Source organism: Pteropus alecto, unplaced genomic scaffold (assembly GCF_000325575.1).
Source record: "Pteropus alecto unplaced genomic scaffold, ASM32557v1 scaffold57, whole genome shotgun sequence".
Lineage (NCBI taxonomy): Eukaryota > Metazoa > Chordata > Mammalia > Chiroptera > Pteropodidae > Pteropus > Pteropus alecto.
Window position 1 is genome coordinate 15,108,157 of NW_006442508.1, and position 19,048 is coordinate 15,127,204.

The 19,048-nt window shown below is 32.4% G+C and overlaps 1 protein-coding gene across 1 annotated transcript in view; it reads left to right on the plus strand.

The window, feature by feature from the left end:
• ADGRL3 (adhesion G protein-coupled receptor L3) overlaps positions 1–19,048 on the plus strand; it is a 566,410-nt gene that overhangs the window by 363,254 nt on the left and 184,108 nt on the right. The gene's annotated exons all lie outside the window — the stretch shown is intronic.

Genomic DNA, 19,048 nt, shown 5'->3' on the forward strand with positions numbered 1-19,048 from the left:
AGGATGCAGAACTGCATCAGATAATGAAGACTAGCACATGTAGAGGGTTGGGGGTTCTGGTTAAACTGCCTTAGCAAGATTCTTACTGAAACTGGATTTTACAAGGAATTACACAGATGGTCCTAGGAAAAGCTTCGGGAACCTAATTAAAGTTTGGCCAAGCAAAGAATCTTTGTCAGTCTTGAAGGCCTTGAAAGCAGCTGGGGTTTTATTTTAAGAGCTATGAGGATCCCCTAATGGGTTGTTACACACAGTAATACATAATCTGATTTCGATTTTTAAAAGACGACTCTAGCTATAGGCAGAATGAAGAATAGCCTAGAGAGAGTTAAATCCAATCATATTGGTGTGGCCTTTCTTAAAATTTTATTTACAGAATTCCCTCCTGCCACTTAAATTCTCTGAAGATTGTCCTTCCTTCCCCTCCATTTTTCACATTACTGGCCTCTGGGTAATGTCTGACTTCTCTGATCCAGAAGCCGCAGAATAATTTGGAAACTTGTGAATTCAAACTGGTATGGGACTAAATGCCGAGCCCTTTAGATGCAGGACCTGAGGGAACACCTTCCTGGATTCCAATTAATGCCCTGGAGTTGCAACTGCCACAGGGAGGAAGAGCATTAACTGCTAACAGATAACCAAAGAAAAGACTGCATTTGCTGAGTTCATAAGGATCAAATTCTCATGCTCGGCACACTGACTATTGATCCTGTTAAAACAAGAATAGTTTCAGACATGGCTGGTGATTGTGAAGCTGTTAGTCAGTTGGTCAGGTTAGTCTGTATTGCCTCTGGTACTGGATGAGACTTCAGTGTCCACAGTCGATATGGTGTGAACTGAGGAGAAAAAACTGAGTACAGGGCTTGTAGCTCAGATTAGAATGTCTTTATGTACCAAGCCTAGCAATTCTAAGTATCCTGTGGATGCTAGGAAACCACAAAGGACTTCAGGCAAGGAGGTATTAACACAACTCTCATAGAAATGTTGACTCCAATGTTGAGGATGGATTGAGAGCAGAGAGAACTAATAGGTTATTTCGAGAAAGAGTTATTGAGAGTATAAACCAAAAGATAGCAGCATGGGAATGAAGAGGTCAAGGATTCATAAACACTGCAGTTAAAGCATTAAAAATCTTAATGATCGATTGGATATGTTGAGAGAGAAAGCACAATTCCTTGATTTCTAATTTTGATCATTTCTGTAGATACTGATAACTGTTCTGGAAGACGAGTAGTTTATGTTCAAACTAAAAATTATCCATTATTAATCCTTTGAAACTACATATAACATGAAATGTGATTGGAAATTGTTTCCTTTCAGTTTATGAGAGATATAAAAAAATAATTTCAGGGGTATCTGAAACCTTTAGCCTTTTACGAGTAATTGAATTGGCCCTTTTGTCACCAGGTGGTTAGTTATTTCAAGAAGTAATTTATTTAGAAAAGTATGACTAGTGGATTTATGTGATACTGAGTCTGATAAAGTTCTTTTCTGGAACCTGAAAGGCATGCCTGCCAGACTTTATTTAGATGTTAATGAATAAATAAATGAAGCCAATACCATAGAGTAAAAACCACTTCTGGTTACCAAGCAGTCCATGCCTTTCCTTTGTTTCACTATTTTGAACAATTGTACTTCTTCATTTTAAATGTGTGTGTTCATTTGAGAGGGGCACCTCAGGGCATACTTGTTTGTTTGTTAGATAAAACCATTTTTGAAGACAGACATGGAATGTACAGGCTGCACTGCAAGCACATAAAACCTGGAATACCAGCTGGAAAACGTGTTAGTCTTGTATTTCTGATTTCTTAAAGTATTAAAAAAAAAAAAAGCATTTAAGTTTTAAGTTTTGCTTCTGTTATTTTTCTGTTATATAAAAAATGTGATGTTATCTTACAAGAAATGGGAGTTTTTTTTAGAAGCAAATCCTTTTTTAAAATCACCCCTTAAAAAAGAATCTGTGCTATATTTTTCTTTATAAAATCTACCTGGTAAAATATTTACTGATGAGTTTAAATGCATATGAACTGTTACTCTGGAAATTTTCTTAATTGAGTATTTCATTTTGCACTTTATTGAGATGTGAACCTTGAAAACACTGGTGAAATTTGCCATTTCCACCTGACGCCAGCTATAGCTGGAGCCCGGGCCGCTTCCAAAGGCCTGCACTTCACACAGCACTAGTTTAAAGCAAATTCCACATTAAAGGCTACCTCCCTGCTCTTTCTTCTGTTAAACACATCTAAGGTAAAAGAAAGAGCATAATATTTTATTTAAGTTCCAGTTATTTTCCTTTTTTCACCTCTTCCCTTTCCATTTCTGTTACTCTAAAACTATTACTACTGGTCATGCTCTTAACTTTGAAATATTTATCGGAAAAGATTTATTTTAAATCAGCAGATGGGCCAGTTCTAAGACAAGCTGCTATATTAATAAACATGTGTGGTGCTTTATCAGCAAAGGAGCCTATTTTGACATTTCTTCTGGATGATTTGTATAGCCTATCACTATCACACCTAGTGCAGGGACAATAAATGGGCACTTAATAGTCAAGCAGTGTGTGAACACCTTCTATTATAACTTCATTATGCTAGATATAATCATCTATTATTGAATGTCAGGCACTTAATTTATGATCAGCTGCCCTATGGAACTAATGGCCATACAAATGAATGGTCCGTTCATGTCACTTTTACTGTGAATTTCCTTCTCTCAATACCATCTCCTTTTTAAAACACATGGAATTAATTTATATCTTTTGGGGATTTTAGAATATAAGATGTTTTGTTTATATTTATGAAATTTGAGAAGAGGGGAAATATGAATCACATGATATAAAATTTCATATGTTAATGCAAATATCTATTTAAAATTATAATGTAAAATTTAGTTATCTTTGTGCTGCACAACAATGTACATATAGTTAACAATATTATACTGAATATTTAAAAATGTCAGTGCAAATTTTGTTTATTTTTTGTCACAATAACAATAATAATAAAAAATTTCTCTGATCTCAGAAGCTAAGCAGGTTCAGGCCTGGTTAGTACTTGGATGGAAGACCATCTAGGAATCCAGGTGCTGTAGGCATTAAAAAAACAAAACAAAACAAAAAAGACTTCTTTATTGGACAACATAAACAAATATATATTCATCCATGACACTATTGACAATATATATACAAGAAAGATAGTGAAAACAAAAAAGAAACTTACTGGGAGAGAGGAGCTGAGAGAAATGAAAAGGTAACCAGGGAAGTAGTACTTTATAGGCTTTCAGAATTGTTTCCTTCTGGCCTTTTTCTTTGAACTTAAGGACACCTGGTCAGAACTTTATCATGTCTGATTTCAAGGGTATTATTAGAGGGAGCTTCAGCTCTTGTGAAGATTCCTATTGAAATTACTAACTATGAAAAAGTTCTTTTCAGAGATGTCTCAGTTGCTGTCTAATGAGGACCTGACAACTGGGAAAATGGAAAAGAAATCTCAAAAACTGTTTAATAGTCAATAAAACTGTCAGGCCTTCCAGATTAGGAAGAAACTACATTACAGACAGGAAAATATTAACAAACTGATAACAGAGTTGGATGGTATGAGAATGAATCTATATTAGTGCCAATACCATGTTATGATTATCTTACCATTTGAAGGTCTGGGGCTGCCAAAAAGAAAGTTCTGCCTTTTTTATAATGTTACAGACTAGCAGGCGTCCACCAATTTTAGCTTTTAATTTGATGAATAGTAGTAGCACTCACACTGGAAATATGATGGCAGAAGATTATTAAGTGCTTCGTTGGAGTTGTAAACTTAAAGAAACCATGCATTTGGAAGGGATGTCTTATATAACTGAAAACTGTCATCAGAGAGAAATGAGGGGTGGATCCCAAATGTGCATAATGGGAAGTTTATTCCTAATGTTACCTCTGGGGTAATCTGAAATCTGTTGTCACCCCAGTAGTACTGAGGGGTCCTTGGTTCTTTTTGCTGATACAGTAAATAAGTAAAGATCAGCTAGATTTAGAAAAAGTAAGATTTATTAAAGTGTGTTTCAAGAGAGAAAGGGGTTTGATTAAAGTATGCTCCAAGGAAGGAGTAGGTTACAGTGAAGAGGGTTGTAACCCTGTGGAAGTGGGGAGATCTGTATTTTTTTAGGGCCATGATAGGAGGTTACAGAAGTGTTACTAGATGTTTGGCACATGAAGTCATTTTGATTGACATTTGACTGTTATATAACCCTTTGCTTACTGTGCATGTGGTTACCCAGGATTCAGTCTGTTATAATTAGATTCATGAACTCCGGGCATAGGCATGATATTATAATGGTGATATAATGAGGCTGAGGTGAAAAGGAGGTCAGTGTAGGATCAATTGTACATGCCCTTGTGGCCAGATTAAACTAGCTGCTGGTTTATGGCCCATCATTCCTTCATTCCTCAGGATGCAGGAGTAAATTATAACTATAAAATGGGTGTTTCAAGCAGGTCTTTGGGTGAGGCTTTATTCCCCAGTCGCTCATGTCTACCTAACTACCCAACGCTAATATCTAAATAATTAAAAAGGCCTGGTACTATAAAAGAATAAAATTTCAAAGTCTCACTACACTGATGCATTTGTAATTGTCATGGACATAGCTGCCTTGATTTCTACTCTCTATAGATACTGGTGGTCAGTAGACATACTAGTGTACAGAATATCCTATTTACTCGAATGACTGGAGAGCTCAGTAAGGTATGTGTTATAGAAGATGATCTTATAATGACGAACCTGAATATTGTTAAGATTTGTTTGGTGAAAACTTATTCTATGGTGACTTAGAGTGTCTCTGGCTGAGATGCTTCAGGGGTTCAGGCTCCCCAGATGAACTAATCAAGACTGCCATATTTTACAGATCTGAACCCTTGGCCAAGTGTAACCAGAATCAAGGGCACTGCTGGCAGCAAGGCTCAGTTGGCTGGTAACAATTCCAAAACCTGCAGAGTAAGCTTCATGTAGGAGAACCTTGAGTTAGTTCAGGCACCAGATAGCTGACTAGACCTCAGTGTCTGTTCTAAACCACTAGACTGGTACTTGGTAATTTCTTTTACATTCCCCCCCATTTTATATGTTTTTTGTTGTTGTTTTTTTGTTTTTTTGTTTTTTACTCACAACTTCATTGGATTTGCCACATCAAAAATCTAGCTTGACTATTTGGAACCTTATTGGAAAATCTGGTTATAATCACCTGACTGACTAGTCTAGAATCATTATTTTTCTCACCTTTCTGACCATCAGGTTTATTTAGAAACACGTTTTTCTTTTTTCCCCCGTGTGGTATCTACAGGCAAGATCTTGATTGTTTTGATGGCAAAGTAAAAACCATTGAGGAACATCACCATCTGAAAGTTTGAAGAAACAATATACATTCATTTGTATCTTTAATCTTCATATTTATTTTATTTATGCTGGTTATGCCAAGACTGAATTAGCATTTATTATATTGTATAATTGGTAGGAAAAAGGTGGGCTACACTGAAATTTAATGCAAAATAACTAACATAATTCTTGCAAGGTAACGGTTCATACTGTATTAAAAATGTGCAAAGAAGAACACTTAACCTTTTATTTTCAGCTATATTTATGGTCTTTAAAAACCATATTATTAAGTGGCTTTAGTTATCATAGATGCTAATGCTAATATTGGGCTTAACCCCTGCTAAAAGACAACATAAATTTAAATATACTTTAAAATAGTTTAGATGTTTCAAAAAGAAAAGAGAAAAAATGTTAATAAATGTAAAAATCTTTTTAAAAAATTAATGAAATAGCACATGGTAGAAAATAGTACAACAGTAATTTATAATAGTAATATGGAGGAAGCCCATTTATTCAGGGTGAATATCTTCACAATGAAAATACTGTAAATAATATTTACAAACCTTACTTTCAACACTGATCTGTTAATAAATGTTGGTCAAATTTAATAGCAAACTTTGAGATATAGCATCTATTTTAGACTATAGGGCAACAAAATGTAAATTGCTTTCAGTTCAGCAGAAATTGAATAATTCCAAAATGTAAGCAGCTCTCTTTTTCCTCTTGGGTATAATTAGAGCCATTATTAATTTAGATCCATTAAACAGCTAGGAATTGGGGAACAATAATTAGATTTATTTGCAGAAATTAATTGAAGAATATCTAATCTAAAGAAAAATAACGTACAGTAATCCCTCCCCGCTTATCTATGGGGGATACATTCCAAGACCCCCAGTGGATGCCTGTAACTGCAGATAGTACTGAATCCTATCTATATACTATGTTTTTGTGGGGTTTTTTTTTGTATACATACATACCCATGATAAAGTTTTAATTTATAAATTAGGCAATTTCATAGATAAAAGATTCATTCTTACCATAGATCTCGGCAATCTCAGCATACAATATTTTTTTTCTTATTAAGTTGAAAACTTTCATTTTTTTCACCTAAAGATAGCACTTTATGGCTTCCCTTTGGCATAGCTGTATTGCCAGTATCACTACTCTTGTGCTTTAAGGCCATTATTAAGTAAAATAAGAGTTGTTTGAACATGGGCAATGTGATACCATGACAGTCGATCTGATAACCTAGACAGCTATTTAGTGACTAAGGGGAAGGTAGTATATATACTGAGAAAAAGAATAATTTATTTTCTGTGTAGGACAGAGGTCTATGGTGTGAGATTTCATCATGCTACTCAGAATGGCATACAACTTAAAATTTATGAAGTTTATTTTTGAAATTTCCATTTAATATTTTCAAATTGCAGTTGACTTCAGATAATTAAAAGCATGGAAAGCAAAACTACAAATAAGGGAGGACTACCATCAATTTTTGATAATTCATACTTTTACTGTGTGTATTCCTTTTATATGTTTCATTTAAGTGACTTAATCTCTTTTCATTTTCTAAACTGGAAAAACTCTTCATTACATTAAAGCTCCAAAATTCTAAAATCGCTGAGAAAAATATTTTATAACTAGTTTCCTATCAAAATGTGACCCATTATTGTATATACTGTTGAATAACATTTGAGATGCAAATAATTGAAACCTTGGAGTGACTGAAGTAGTAGAAGCCAAGTAAAATCAATTTAAATGCATTGCTTCCTTTATAAAATCCACTGGAGTTTTCTTCTGTTTTGTTTTCCTGTGATTTAGAGTAGATAGTGTTAAATGAGTGACTTGGAACTTTATAATCTCTTGTTCATTTTACCAATCAAAATTGAGTGTATGCTATTCAGGACATTGTGCATTGCTAAACTATGTGAATTAGAAGTACTTATAATTTCAAATCAAGAGATATGCAAAACCCAATGTCTTCCTTATGCTAATGTTTTTTGTATAACAATATTATTCATGAATGCTTATTATAGCACTTATTAACATTTCATTTTTCATATTTATCATGAAACAAATTTATTTTTGTTGAACTTTTTAATATGTTTTCTATTAAGAAAGAAATTGGTAAGTGATTTCCATTTTTTCTGTCATATGAAATCTTTGCCTTTATAAACATGTAATTTAAAATATGACTTTAACTCAGCTTCTATCCAACTGTAAATGTAGGAATAATATTGAATAATAGAAGCAAAATTGAAATCCAAGACTTAGGAAATATGGTTAGACATGTCATTACCAAATAAAATAAGAACAAGAAAGGTCACCAGTGACTGAATAGCAATTTTAAGACTGATACACTGTTTGGTACTTCATATAGGTTATTTCTAATTCTTATGAAAACTTGGGACGGTAAGTATTTTTATTCTCATATATGTAAGAAGCTGAGGTTTAGAGAAGGTAAGGTAGCTCACTCAGGGTTACATAGCTATTAAGTGCTAGAGCTAGGCTCTGGAAAAAATTCTAAACAGTAACCATGTTGGTTAGTATATTATATAACAGTAGTAAAATACTAGTATTTCTTAGAAAACAACTTAAAAAAATAACAATGATGATAGCCTTCTAGGGAGAAAAGATCACATATGTTATCAGTAAATAGACCTTATTTCTCAGAGGTAGGGGTTGGGAGAAGGTGCTGCATTATTATTTTGAAGTTAGATGAAATGAACTGAATTCCATTTGTCATAATGTACTTTATACAGTAAGGAGTAAGCTTTAGAATGGTTTTGTTTGTTGTTGTTGATAAAGTTTTTTTATTTGACTTCTTTATTTCTCATCAAACTCTTGTTACTTTGGGTCACATTACCCAAACCCCAATCTGTGGCTAAGTGTAAACTACATTGTCATGATATTTAGTAATAATTACACTTGCTGGATTCTATGACAGAGGGAAAAAGGAAAAAATGTTCATGAACCATTTTGACTATCTCATCATATATCAAGATAAATATCAAATTTGAAATAAAAAAACCTTATATTTCATTTTGTGGAAAATGCAGAGCTATTTTAAGGGTGGGTTTACAGTGGTTTAAAATTACTTATCAGGAGTAACATGAACCTAGTTCTATAAAAAGGAAACTAGGAAATAGATGGTACATTTTTATAGAATTTGTCGTGGTAGTTAAGCATTTGTCATTTAGGATTCTATCTAATGTAAGATTGTCAAGTAGGTAAACTCAACACTGTTTTTCTATCTGTTAAATTTAAATTTTGCATATATAAAGTAAATTAGATCTATATATGAACGTTGCAATTTAGTTACTTTTATGTGGGAGGAAAATTTTTTTCTTCCCTTCTAGGTTTTTTCAACTTATCTAATAATTACATCAACATGAAACACATTAATAAGAGAAAATTTAAATACATGTTGATGTACAGGAGTCCCACATCCACGGGAGAGTTAGAGACCTGATGCATGAGAGGTTCAGAAACAGGAAGGTAAAATGAGGTAGTATGACATCCTGAACCAAGGAATGAAGTAAGAACTCTCTCTCAAGCTTCAGAGGGAGAAGAGCAGATGTTCAGTAATTAGTTGTTTGCCCTGCCATATAGATAGTCCATAAATAATCATTTCTGATAACCCTTACTGTGGGCAAGGCCCACAATTTGTATTCTTTTAGGTAAATAAGGGAGGGGCAGAAATTTCTTCTGAGCCCTCAGGGTCTCAGTGCCTTCAGTTCAAAATAATCCACATGCCAAAGTGGTACATTTGGGGGAGGCCTGTTCTGAACCCATTCATTTTGGTTAAATTCAGATATAGATATCTAATATTTAGCTGTGTCTAACATTTTACGGTAGAGGAAATGAGAACCACTAGCTTTGTTGTATTCATGAAGTTTTAGCACATGAGAAGATATAACTTCTCTAGTTGAAAGTAAAAAAAGGTCTGTGCCTTTTATCTTTAAGAAAAGGTCTAAAGATGCTGGTTTTTAAAATTTCTTCCTTTTGTTATATTTTATTGTGGAGGAGGTAAAGGAGTTGATTCAATTTAATGAAGTGTGTCTATTTACCTAGAGAAGATGGAAATGATCTTTTGAGAAATCTAAGTTGAATGCTAGTGAAACTAACACAAAAGTGATCTTCAGAATCAATACAAAAAATTGTATTGATAGCGATTTTCTGTTAAAGAAACTTGGTAGGTAGGGTAGAGTAGTAGGATGGGACAGGGAGGAAGAAGATGTATGTTAGAGTATTTAAAACTGTTATACCTCTTATGGTAGTTTTAAAATATGTATTACTAATCATGTTATTTTTTGTTTTCATATAACTACAAAGTCGGTAACTATATTGTGATTCTTGAATTGATTAACAGGGACAAATTAATTTGCATGGTAATTGTTTTCTTCTTAATTGTCGTTATTTGCCAGGTTTTTTTTTTTCTTTTTAATTGGTTGGTTGTTTTTGATTCAGTTTAGGTTTTGGAGATAAGACATCTGAAAAATTACAGTTTACAAAAAGAAGGTGAACCCAGGTTCTCATGTAATGATAAAATGATGCTACCTTTTTTATTTAAGGAATTAACTATTAAAAATTTGTGTCATTTAATTTTCACAAATACACATTAAGTGATATAAAATCCCATTTGCATGTAAGGAGAGGGAAGTTCTATAGTTTATGACTGGTAGTAACATTTTGAGTGTTCCTTTTTGTGAATCTAAGTCTGAACTTACTCTTGTAAATCTATTAGATTCTCCATGTACTATCTTTAGTTGGCTAAACACTACCGAAATTCTCTATTTTTACTTTTCTCTTTTTCAGTATTTATTTTACCAGTTACTGTGGTAGCGCTTTGGGGAGATTATAATAAAGGTATTTATTGTTTCTTTAGTTTTCTTGCTGTCTCCTCTTGAAATGAGAATTTTTCCCCTAAAAGATTGAGGCAGATAAGTTGGAAAACAGCAATGTTTACAAGTTTGGACCTGGATTTGGAGTAAGGAAAGGGTCAAAAATATTATTGCTATATCTGGATGATCTATCAAAATATACTATGTAGGATAAAACTTCCCTCTTCAGTGAAAGGAAAGGAGATAGTTCTGTGTTTGTTTTGTTTTTGTTTTAGATTATGCTTTTTAGAATTACTTCCTTTCCTCCTCTCTCCTCCTCTTCTCTTCTAAGTCAAATCGATTTTTCTTCCTCAAACTTCCGTTGAGAGAGAATAATAACTAAACTCCAGTGTACTTTTCAATGTACCATAAGTATTTACATTGGATAGGTTTTTAAAGTCAGATACTTCACATTTCCATAAAAGGCAAACCATTAGCTAGCCTCCCCTCAACCTTTCTTTCTTCATCTCTTGCCTTCTCTACATTAGGCCCTCTCCTTTTTTTCTCCAATTATGGCTAAACAAAAACAACTGTGACAACATTGAAAGTCCTAGTTCAAACCTTAAACACTGGAAAACTTGCAGTATGAAAATCCTTAGGCATAGCAGAAAGTTGTCACTCTTCACCATGTCTTTCCAATAAGCTGGAGGCTCACTTATATATTTGCATATAAATTATTTAGTTTCTTAAATTTCCATATACATCCTTAGGCCTTACAAAAATTTTCAGGTCATTTTCAAGTCAAAATCACAATAAGTTATTTTTTTTAATTTTCTATTATCTTTACCTTTTCATCCCACCCACTCATTGTAATTAACTCCAAACTCACGTAAGCACCACATAGTCGCTAGAGATTTAGAGAATAGGAGATAAAGAAGAGGTTAAAAAAGACAAAAAATAGATTTGTTTCAAAAAATATTCCACATAAGGACAAATTCTCTCTGAGGAGAAAAAAGAATACACCTATGAGATAATTTCAAAATTGTAAAATAGAAAAAAAAAAATTGTGTGTGTTATTGGACAGCAACATAAATTATTTATTATGAAGAAAAGTAATTTCTATTGCTGAATATCTATATGAACAGAGAGTAATTGTACCTGCCTGATATTTCCTTGAAGGTTTTGTGTTCCTTGCTACCTAATCTTTACTCTTATCTTTGCACACATTATTATTATAGTACCTACTTGTTGGGGAGAGAGAGAGGATATGGGAAGAGGCCAGCATGCATACAAATAGATGACTGAAATTTGGCTTTGGTTGTCCAGAGTAAGAGCCAGCAAAGTTGACACTGTGGGTATTTTGTAATTATTTGTTAATTAGCTGAAACTCCTAAGGGAAAATTTTATGAAATGGCAAATTCCCAAAGCCTAATTTAAATCTGTTTGCCTATGTATGACAGAATTTCATAATACAGAGACATTAAAAAGACCCTAGTGAATAAAACTCTATGCAGTCAAAACCTTTTAATACCAAAAGCAATATCTTACAGAAAAATGTGAAAATAAATTATATAGTTTAAAATATTGTCCACATGAGACAACTGAGGTAAATGTTTGCAGGTGACTAAGAAAATCATATTTTGGCATGGGGATATTTTTTCACATCCTTCATTTTCCCTCTTTTTTTGTTTTCTGTGTATTTTTCTATGTGTATAATCAAGCTTACATTCTATTCTTGTCTAATGAAGTTCAATCTAAGATATTTGTTTTTGGAACAACTACAGGGAAATCTCTAAAGGCTATCACATCTTCATCATTCTGCTTTGATGTTTTCAGAGTTTAGATTTAGGTAACTGGTTGATTGAGAAGGCCAGTGGGTTAGGTTTTCTTTTGCATTTGGCTACACAGGCTGTAACTGTGAGTCACACTCCCATGGGAGAAAAAAGCACCTGGCCAAAGAGCTATCTTCTCAAGTTCTTGGTTTAAAAAAAATTAATAATTCACTGTACCATTTGGAAAATCAAATTGTTTTTAATATATTGATTCCAGATGAATAAATCTATCAGTTCTGAAATAATCCTGAGGCTAGAGGATGGACCTAGGCAAACTCTACTTAAAAGCAATATGTTTTTTATGAAGCTGCATCATTTGCTGTTTTCAATAGCTGATGACTAGTATAATTTTCTTGTCATGACTTCTAGTCATGACTCTAGTTTACACTGAAGACGTAGTTTTTACACTGGAGATTGGAAACAGGTGTTCCATCATTGATTCCATAAGGACTGTTACAAATTGCTTTCAGTAGTAGGTTATGAAGGAACACATGTAAGAAAAGAGCAATTTAGAATTCTTACAATTATTACCTCATTTATACAGGCATTGAGTGACTCAAATGGAAAAGGTAATAAAGAGCACCATGGCATTAAATCTTTCAGAACATGGATCTAGGTGGGAAGGGTGTGATAGGACAGAGACATATTCATTTTTCACATTATAAAATTGTTTAATTTTTTTTTACTCTTAAGAATTAGGTCGAGTTGATGTCATTTCTAAATTTGTATGTATAAACTTATAGTTATGCAAAATCCATGGAGTAGATGTGTACCAGTATCTTTCATCTTCAGTAATGAAGCCCTCAATTTTATCTGGACTCTTGGCTACTGGGAATAGAGATTTTTCAATGCAGTCAAGGTATGTCTAAGCCAATGATACATAAATAGAAGTGGTACGTGCAACTTCCAGGAAGTGTTCTTGAATGAAGGTGGCCTTCTTCCCTTTTTTATCTTCTGACTAGTCAGTTGCTATGGGCTAGAGGACCCATTACATAGTATCACAAAGGAGACATTTATGTATTAAAGATAGCGAAGAACGTGACAGAAGATGCTTGCTTTTGTACTAGCCTTGGAAACCTGTTTTCTCTTGAGGGAAAAATAAAATGATCCCTTGAATTAGCCATTGTTATGTTGAGTGTCCTGTCACTAACAGCTAAACCTCATCTTACTAAAATCAAGCATAAGATCCAATAATAATTTCACTAGTAGACTGTGCCTATATCACATTCATGAGGAGCTGTGCCGCTCAAAACTGCAGAAAATTATGAAAATTAATGTTTTCTGTTTCATCTTTGTTTTTTTATTTCCTGTGCTTATTTTACTATAGCAATTGCTATCAGTAAAACAAAAATAGCAGTCAGAAGTCTCATAAAAAAATTAAAGTATAGACTTTAATTACTTTTTGCCCTTTACAAATTGGGAAAAGACTGGCTGAAAGTGAATAATGACAAAAAATCAGTTTCATAGTTTGAATACTTCTACTGTAAAGATTGTCATTGATGTAGGCTTCATATCCATTCCAACTGTCTGTGCTTTTTTGCAAATCCTCCACATCTCTTGTGTGTTTGTGATTGCAACAGACTCAAACTACATTCACTGCTTTTGGGCTGTTTTTTCTCTCTTCTCTGACCAGCTTTCTCATTCTCTTGTGCTATCATATATTTATAACTCTTTAACACATAACCATACACTGCACTTATTCTTCACTTGTCAATGACAATTGAACTATTTGTTCCTGCAGGGCATTTGTCTATTAGACTAAAGGACATGTAGTATCTACTCATCGATATTAAGAAAGAAAAAGGAACAAAGGAGATTAGCAAAGAAGGAAGGGGTTTTTGTTAAAGTACGCTGGATTTCTTGTTTATATTCATTTTAAATGTTTTATGTGGATCGGTGCAGTCATCAAATACATTTCTAGTATGTACAATAAACTTTTTAATTACGATTGCATGTTTTGAAAGTTAATTTCTTTGCATTTAATTTTATTTGAGGCATTAAGTCTCTTGGAATACCTCTTTACCTCTTTTTGTTTGGACAATCTCTTTTATTGAGAAATAGGAAGAAACTACTCATGATCAATGTTAAGGGCCTCCATTATATTTTTCTCTTCCCATTTATTAACAATTATCACTCTCCACTGTGCTCTATTTAATAACCCATAATTTGCTTAATGGTATCTTAACCCTTAACGACAGAAATCAATAGCTTCTGTGGGAAGTATGACAATTTGGGGGAAAATCAGAAGAGATTATAGTGGTCCAGTAACATACTTAAACTGAGACAATGTAGTCACATGATGGGATGTAAAACAATTCTTGCCAGCAATTGCTTCTACCACTACTAATCTATTAATGTGTACTGTTTGGTATACTTTTTACAGCACTTGTTGGCATAACATTCCTTTATCAGCAATTCTTTTTATATTTGCTTGTAAAATTTTATAGAAAATTTTACAGAAATTGTTTTTTTATTAAAAACAATGTACATGCTTATGTAAAATATATTTTTAAAAAAAGAATAAAAATAAAAATTACTCATATCTATATCCCAGAGTTACAAATATTATCATCTACATATATCATATATACAGAATATTATTGTACATTTTGTTTTGCAACCTATTTTATTAATTTCAGAATAGGTAATAAAAAACTGTCCACATCAATAAATATTTTTATACAATATTATTAATGTTGGTGTAGTATTTCATTTATATGGGTATATGATAATGCATTCAACAAATCTCATATTATAGGACATTTAGGATAATTCCAAGTTGTTCATATTATAAATAGCACTGCAACAAATATTCTTACAATTTGTGTGATTATATTTTTTGTGCATATCTATGATTTAATCCTTAGACTAAATTCCTTGAAGTTAAAGTTTAAACAAAATGCTATAACATCTTTTTAAAAATATTTATTCACAGTTGTCTTACAGAAATAATATACCAATTTATAATCTAAGCAGCAGTATATGAGAGAGCAGGGTTTTCTCCCAAATCTCACCAATTCTGTACAGCCATTAAAAAAAAAAATGTTTTCCTATTTAAGATGAGGAGATGTGTGTATGTGTGTGTGTGTGTGTGTGTGTTACATGAAAGTAACTATAAACTTTTTGTGTGAAGAATCATTAAATTTTATCATAGAATTTTGTGCTTAAAAGTCCCAAATGGGAATTTTTGTAAAATTACAAAATTACATTAAGAAAGTAATGTAATTTTGTAATTTTACAAAAATTACAAAATTTCAGAGATAATGTTTAATGAAGCAGTTCTTACTTCTAAATCTGAAATCATGTATATTAGTTTCCTAAGGCTGCCGTAACAAATCACTACATATTTTAATGACTACAAAGAATGGAAATTTATCCTGTCCATAGTTCTGGAGGCTAGAAGTCCAAAATCAAGATGTCAGCTGGATGATGATCTCTCCAAAGCCTCTAGAAGAAGATCCTTCTTTGCCTCTTTAAGCTTCTGGTAGCCCCAAGAATTCCTTGGCTTGAGGCAATAAAATTTCAGTCTCTGCCATGATCTTTCACATGGGCATCTTTCCTCTGCATGTTTCTGTCTCTGGACACCAATCATTCTGGATTTAGGGCCCACCCTACTCTGGTATGACTTCACCTTAACTTGATTATATCTGCAAAGATACTATTTTTGAATGAGGCCACATTCACATGTACCAGGGTTAGGACTTCGACCAAGCTCTTTTTGGAGGATACATTTCAACCCATAACCCCAGGTATCTTAGATTGTATCCAATAAATTATAATCGAGTTTTAATAATGAGAGAATAGTAGTTCTTACTTGTAGGTTAATTAATACCATTACCTCCTATGAGGAGAAATTAATTGAATGACCAAACTTTGTAAGAGGCTCAATTTAGCATCCTATGACTATGGTCTGTTTCAGAAATCCTCTTATATACAAATAAGTAATAGCAACATTAAAATGCATTTTTCTGAGACATGCTGCTGATGTCACAGGTGCCTAGATCATGACAGAAAGGCAGTGAAGAAAGTTCCAGCTCATTCAGATCTCAGTCCATAGTAATATTTCAAGAAATGTTTTATGAAGCTGTCTAAATAGTTCAAAATAACTGAACCAACTTGCATAAATAGAAAGTACATGTGTTTCAACAATTTCAGCTTTTAGTGATACACAATAAAGATATGATAGGAATATCCAGTTTTTTTCTAGTGAAATGTCTTAGCCTCTGTTGTAAAAGATTTATTTTAAACTGGTCCAGATTTCTTTATTCTCTGCTTTAAGTTCTATTGATCTTTTCTCTTTTATTTTTTTTCTCACAATAGCCTATTATGGGATGCTACTTTCTTTTATCAAGGTCCTTTTTTGTAAAGGTTCCAGTCTGTTCATGGAGGTGCTCAAATTTCACTTTAAATCCAATGATTTTTTTTTTGTTTTTAGCATTGTATTACTAATGGAATATTGCTTCCTTATGGCATAAACTTCTAAATATTGTCTGCTGTCTATATTACTCAGTCTTATTTAGTGTTAAAGCTCTCTGTATCATTATGATAGATTCCAATATGTTTTCTGCTTTACTGTGAAGATAGAAATATTTTATCTAATTTTTGTGGGATATGGTTCAAAAATTGGATCCCCCTTCTTTAATTGGACAAAAGCTGACATTTCTTAACTATTCCTATGTGACCTCATTAAACATTATCTCTGAAACACTTTTGTGGGGTCTTTTTTATCCATTTTATATAGAAGTTTTATATAGGTTTTAGAAACAATTCTATGTCTTCTGATTCTTGTCTCTGATTAAATTGCCTTTAGGTTAAATTTCCAATTCTTTCTTACAAATATACTCATTTAATATCCAAATGTCAGCTGCAACTTCATTTTTACAAAGAGAAAATGTAATCCACATAACCAAACACATTTAGTTTATTCTTAATTTGAAGACTGCTTAAAATATTTTCATACTTCTGTAAACATTGGCATGGATATTTTAGGTATAAACATATTACATGTAAACAGAATGCTTTTGCAAAACAGATTGATTTGAAAAATATTCACTTGAATTATATGGCACTATATAGTGTGTTCAGGCAGATTTTCGACATCATTTCATCTTCCTAGTTTCTCCTCTCAGGGGCATCAGAATCTTAACCCCTAATGCATGTGTAGTGTCCCCTGAGACATATCTTGATTAAAAACGATAACTAGAGGAATCATTTAACTCAGAGCATTATGATGGTCAGTCCACATTCTTATAATATTCATTGAGCACAGTCCATGGGCCACACACACTCTGCTCAGCACTTTATGTTCATTATTGTCTTTTATCCTCACAACAGTTTTAAGTTATTATTCCTTTTTTATATATATTTTAAAGGTATAGACACTGAATCTTAGAGAAATTAAATAATTGTTTCTTGTTCTAGTTTTAAATGATATTATTCAATGTTCTACCATCAGTGAAATATCGACAGTAGAATGAGTTCTGATATGAGACTTTAGCTTCTCATAGCACTCTTTGTGAAATGATAAAGTTTAGTAACTAAGTGAAGAGTCCTGATTTATTTTAGATTTTTTGCATAATCTTTTTTCTGGGCCAAAGTTTCAGACAATGAAGGGAAATCACATTGTTAATGACATAAAATGTCAACATAAAACAAACAAACTAGTTCTGTGAGATCTCTCTAGACAGCAGTTTATTTGCATTTTACACTTAAAATAGATACTCTTTAAACAGGTCTATTACTATTTGGTAACAGGATTAAGTATCCTCCAAGTTATATAGGATTGTTTTTAAAGTGACATTTAAATATAGGAGGAAAACCTAAATTTCCTGTCAATAGACCATTAAGATAGTGTCACCTATGCAAAAAGAAAGGAAACAACAACAACAAAAAAAGTTAAATAGACCAAATAGACCAAAATATAAATCACTCACTATCAAGCTATACTGCTATTGAAAATTAAATCCCCAAATGGACTTATCTTCCACAGTGGCATTACCATCTTGAAATAAAGAAAAGCACATGTCCCAATAATGAAAGTACATTTAGAAGCGAGCCAAATGACATTTTTAATTATTCAACAGTAAAAATTTGAATTAAATGCTTCATATCTCTTTTTTTAAAAAAGATGTCATTTTATATTTGATCTACTCTTTTTATCACATATATTACTTTAATATCCAGTCATTTATCTTTTTTTTTTTTAATATAGTGATTTATCCAAGAGTCATGTTATGCAGAGAAGTTACGAATCTTGAATAGTAACTTAAATGAGCAAAGATGGAACACTCAGAAAGGAATATGTATTTATTTCAGGAGCATTTATCAAGTACATATAATGCTAATAACAAATTGAGGTTCTTGATTCAATTCATTTGAGTTTATTTTTAGGGGACAGTTGCTACAGAGTCACTTTGGTAGAAATTTTAAGAATTTCACTCTAGACTAGTGTTCCCTGAAATTAGATATAAAAGTTTTTTGTTTTTTTTTTTTTCTCTTTTAGATGTTAGACAGAATAAACCTCTGCAATGACATGTGAAACTATTCATGTGTTATTGGTATAACATAATGGATACAGAGAGTTTACTTTTTTAAATCTTGAAAGACATTACCAACATATAATAGTAAAGACTTGTTTTGCCATACAACTAGAAAAGAGAATGACATATTTTTTAGTTTGTCTGGAACTGATTATGTAGACATGTATATGTTTATAGAGAAAAGACTCATAGTTAAAATATATATTGTTAGTGTCTAAGATTTTCCAAAGAAATTTAAAATTTAAATATTAAAGATTACTAACATGTTGGAAGACTTCCAGGATAGCAAATAACAAATTTGAGGGTGGCCATGTTACTGTGTGTTTCATTTATTTGTCAGAACAATTTTTTGAAAGATTAAATAGAAGTGAAAAAAAGAAAAGAAGTTTGTCTTGGTTTCTCTAAACTCTGCTTAGTTAACATTGATGTTACCTTGATGCATTATATAGTATAATAAAAACTAACTGTTTTTGGAGTGTAGATGCCATAGTTAGTTTATTTAA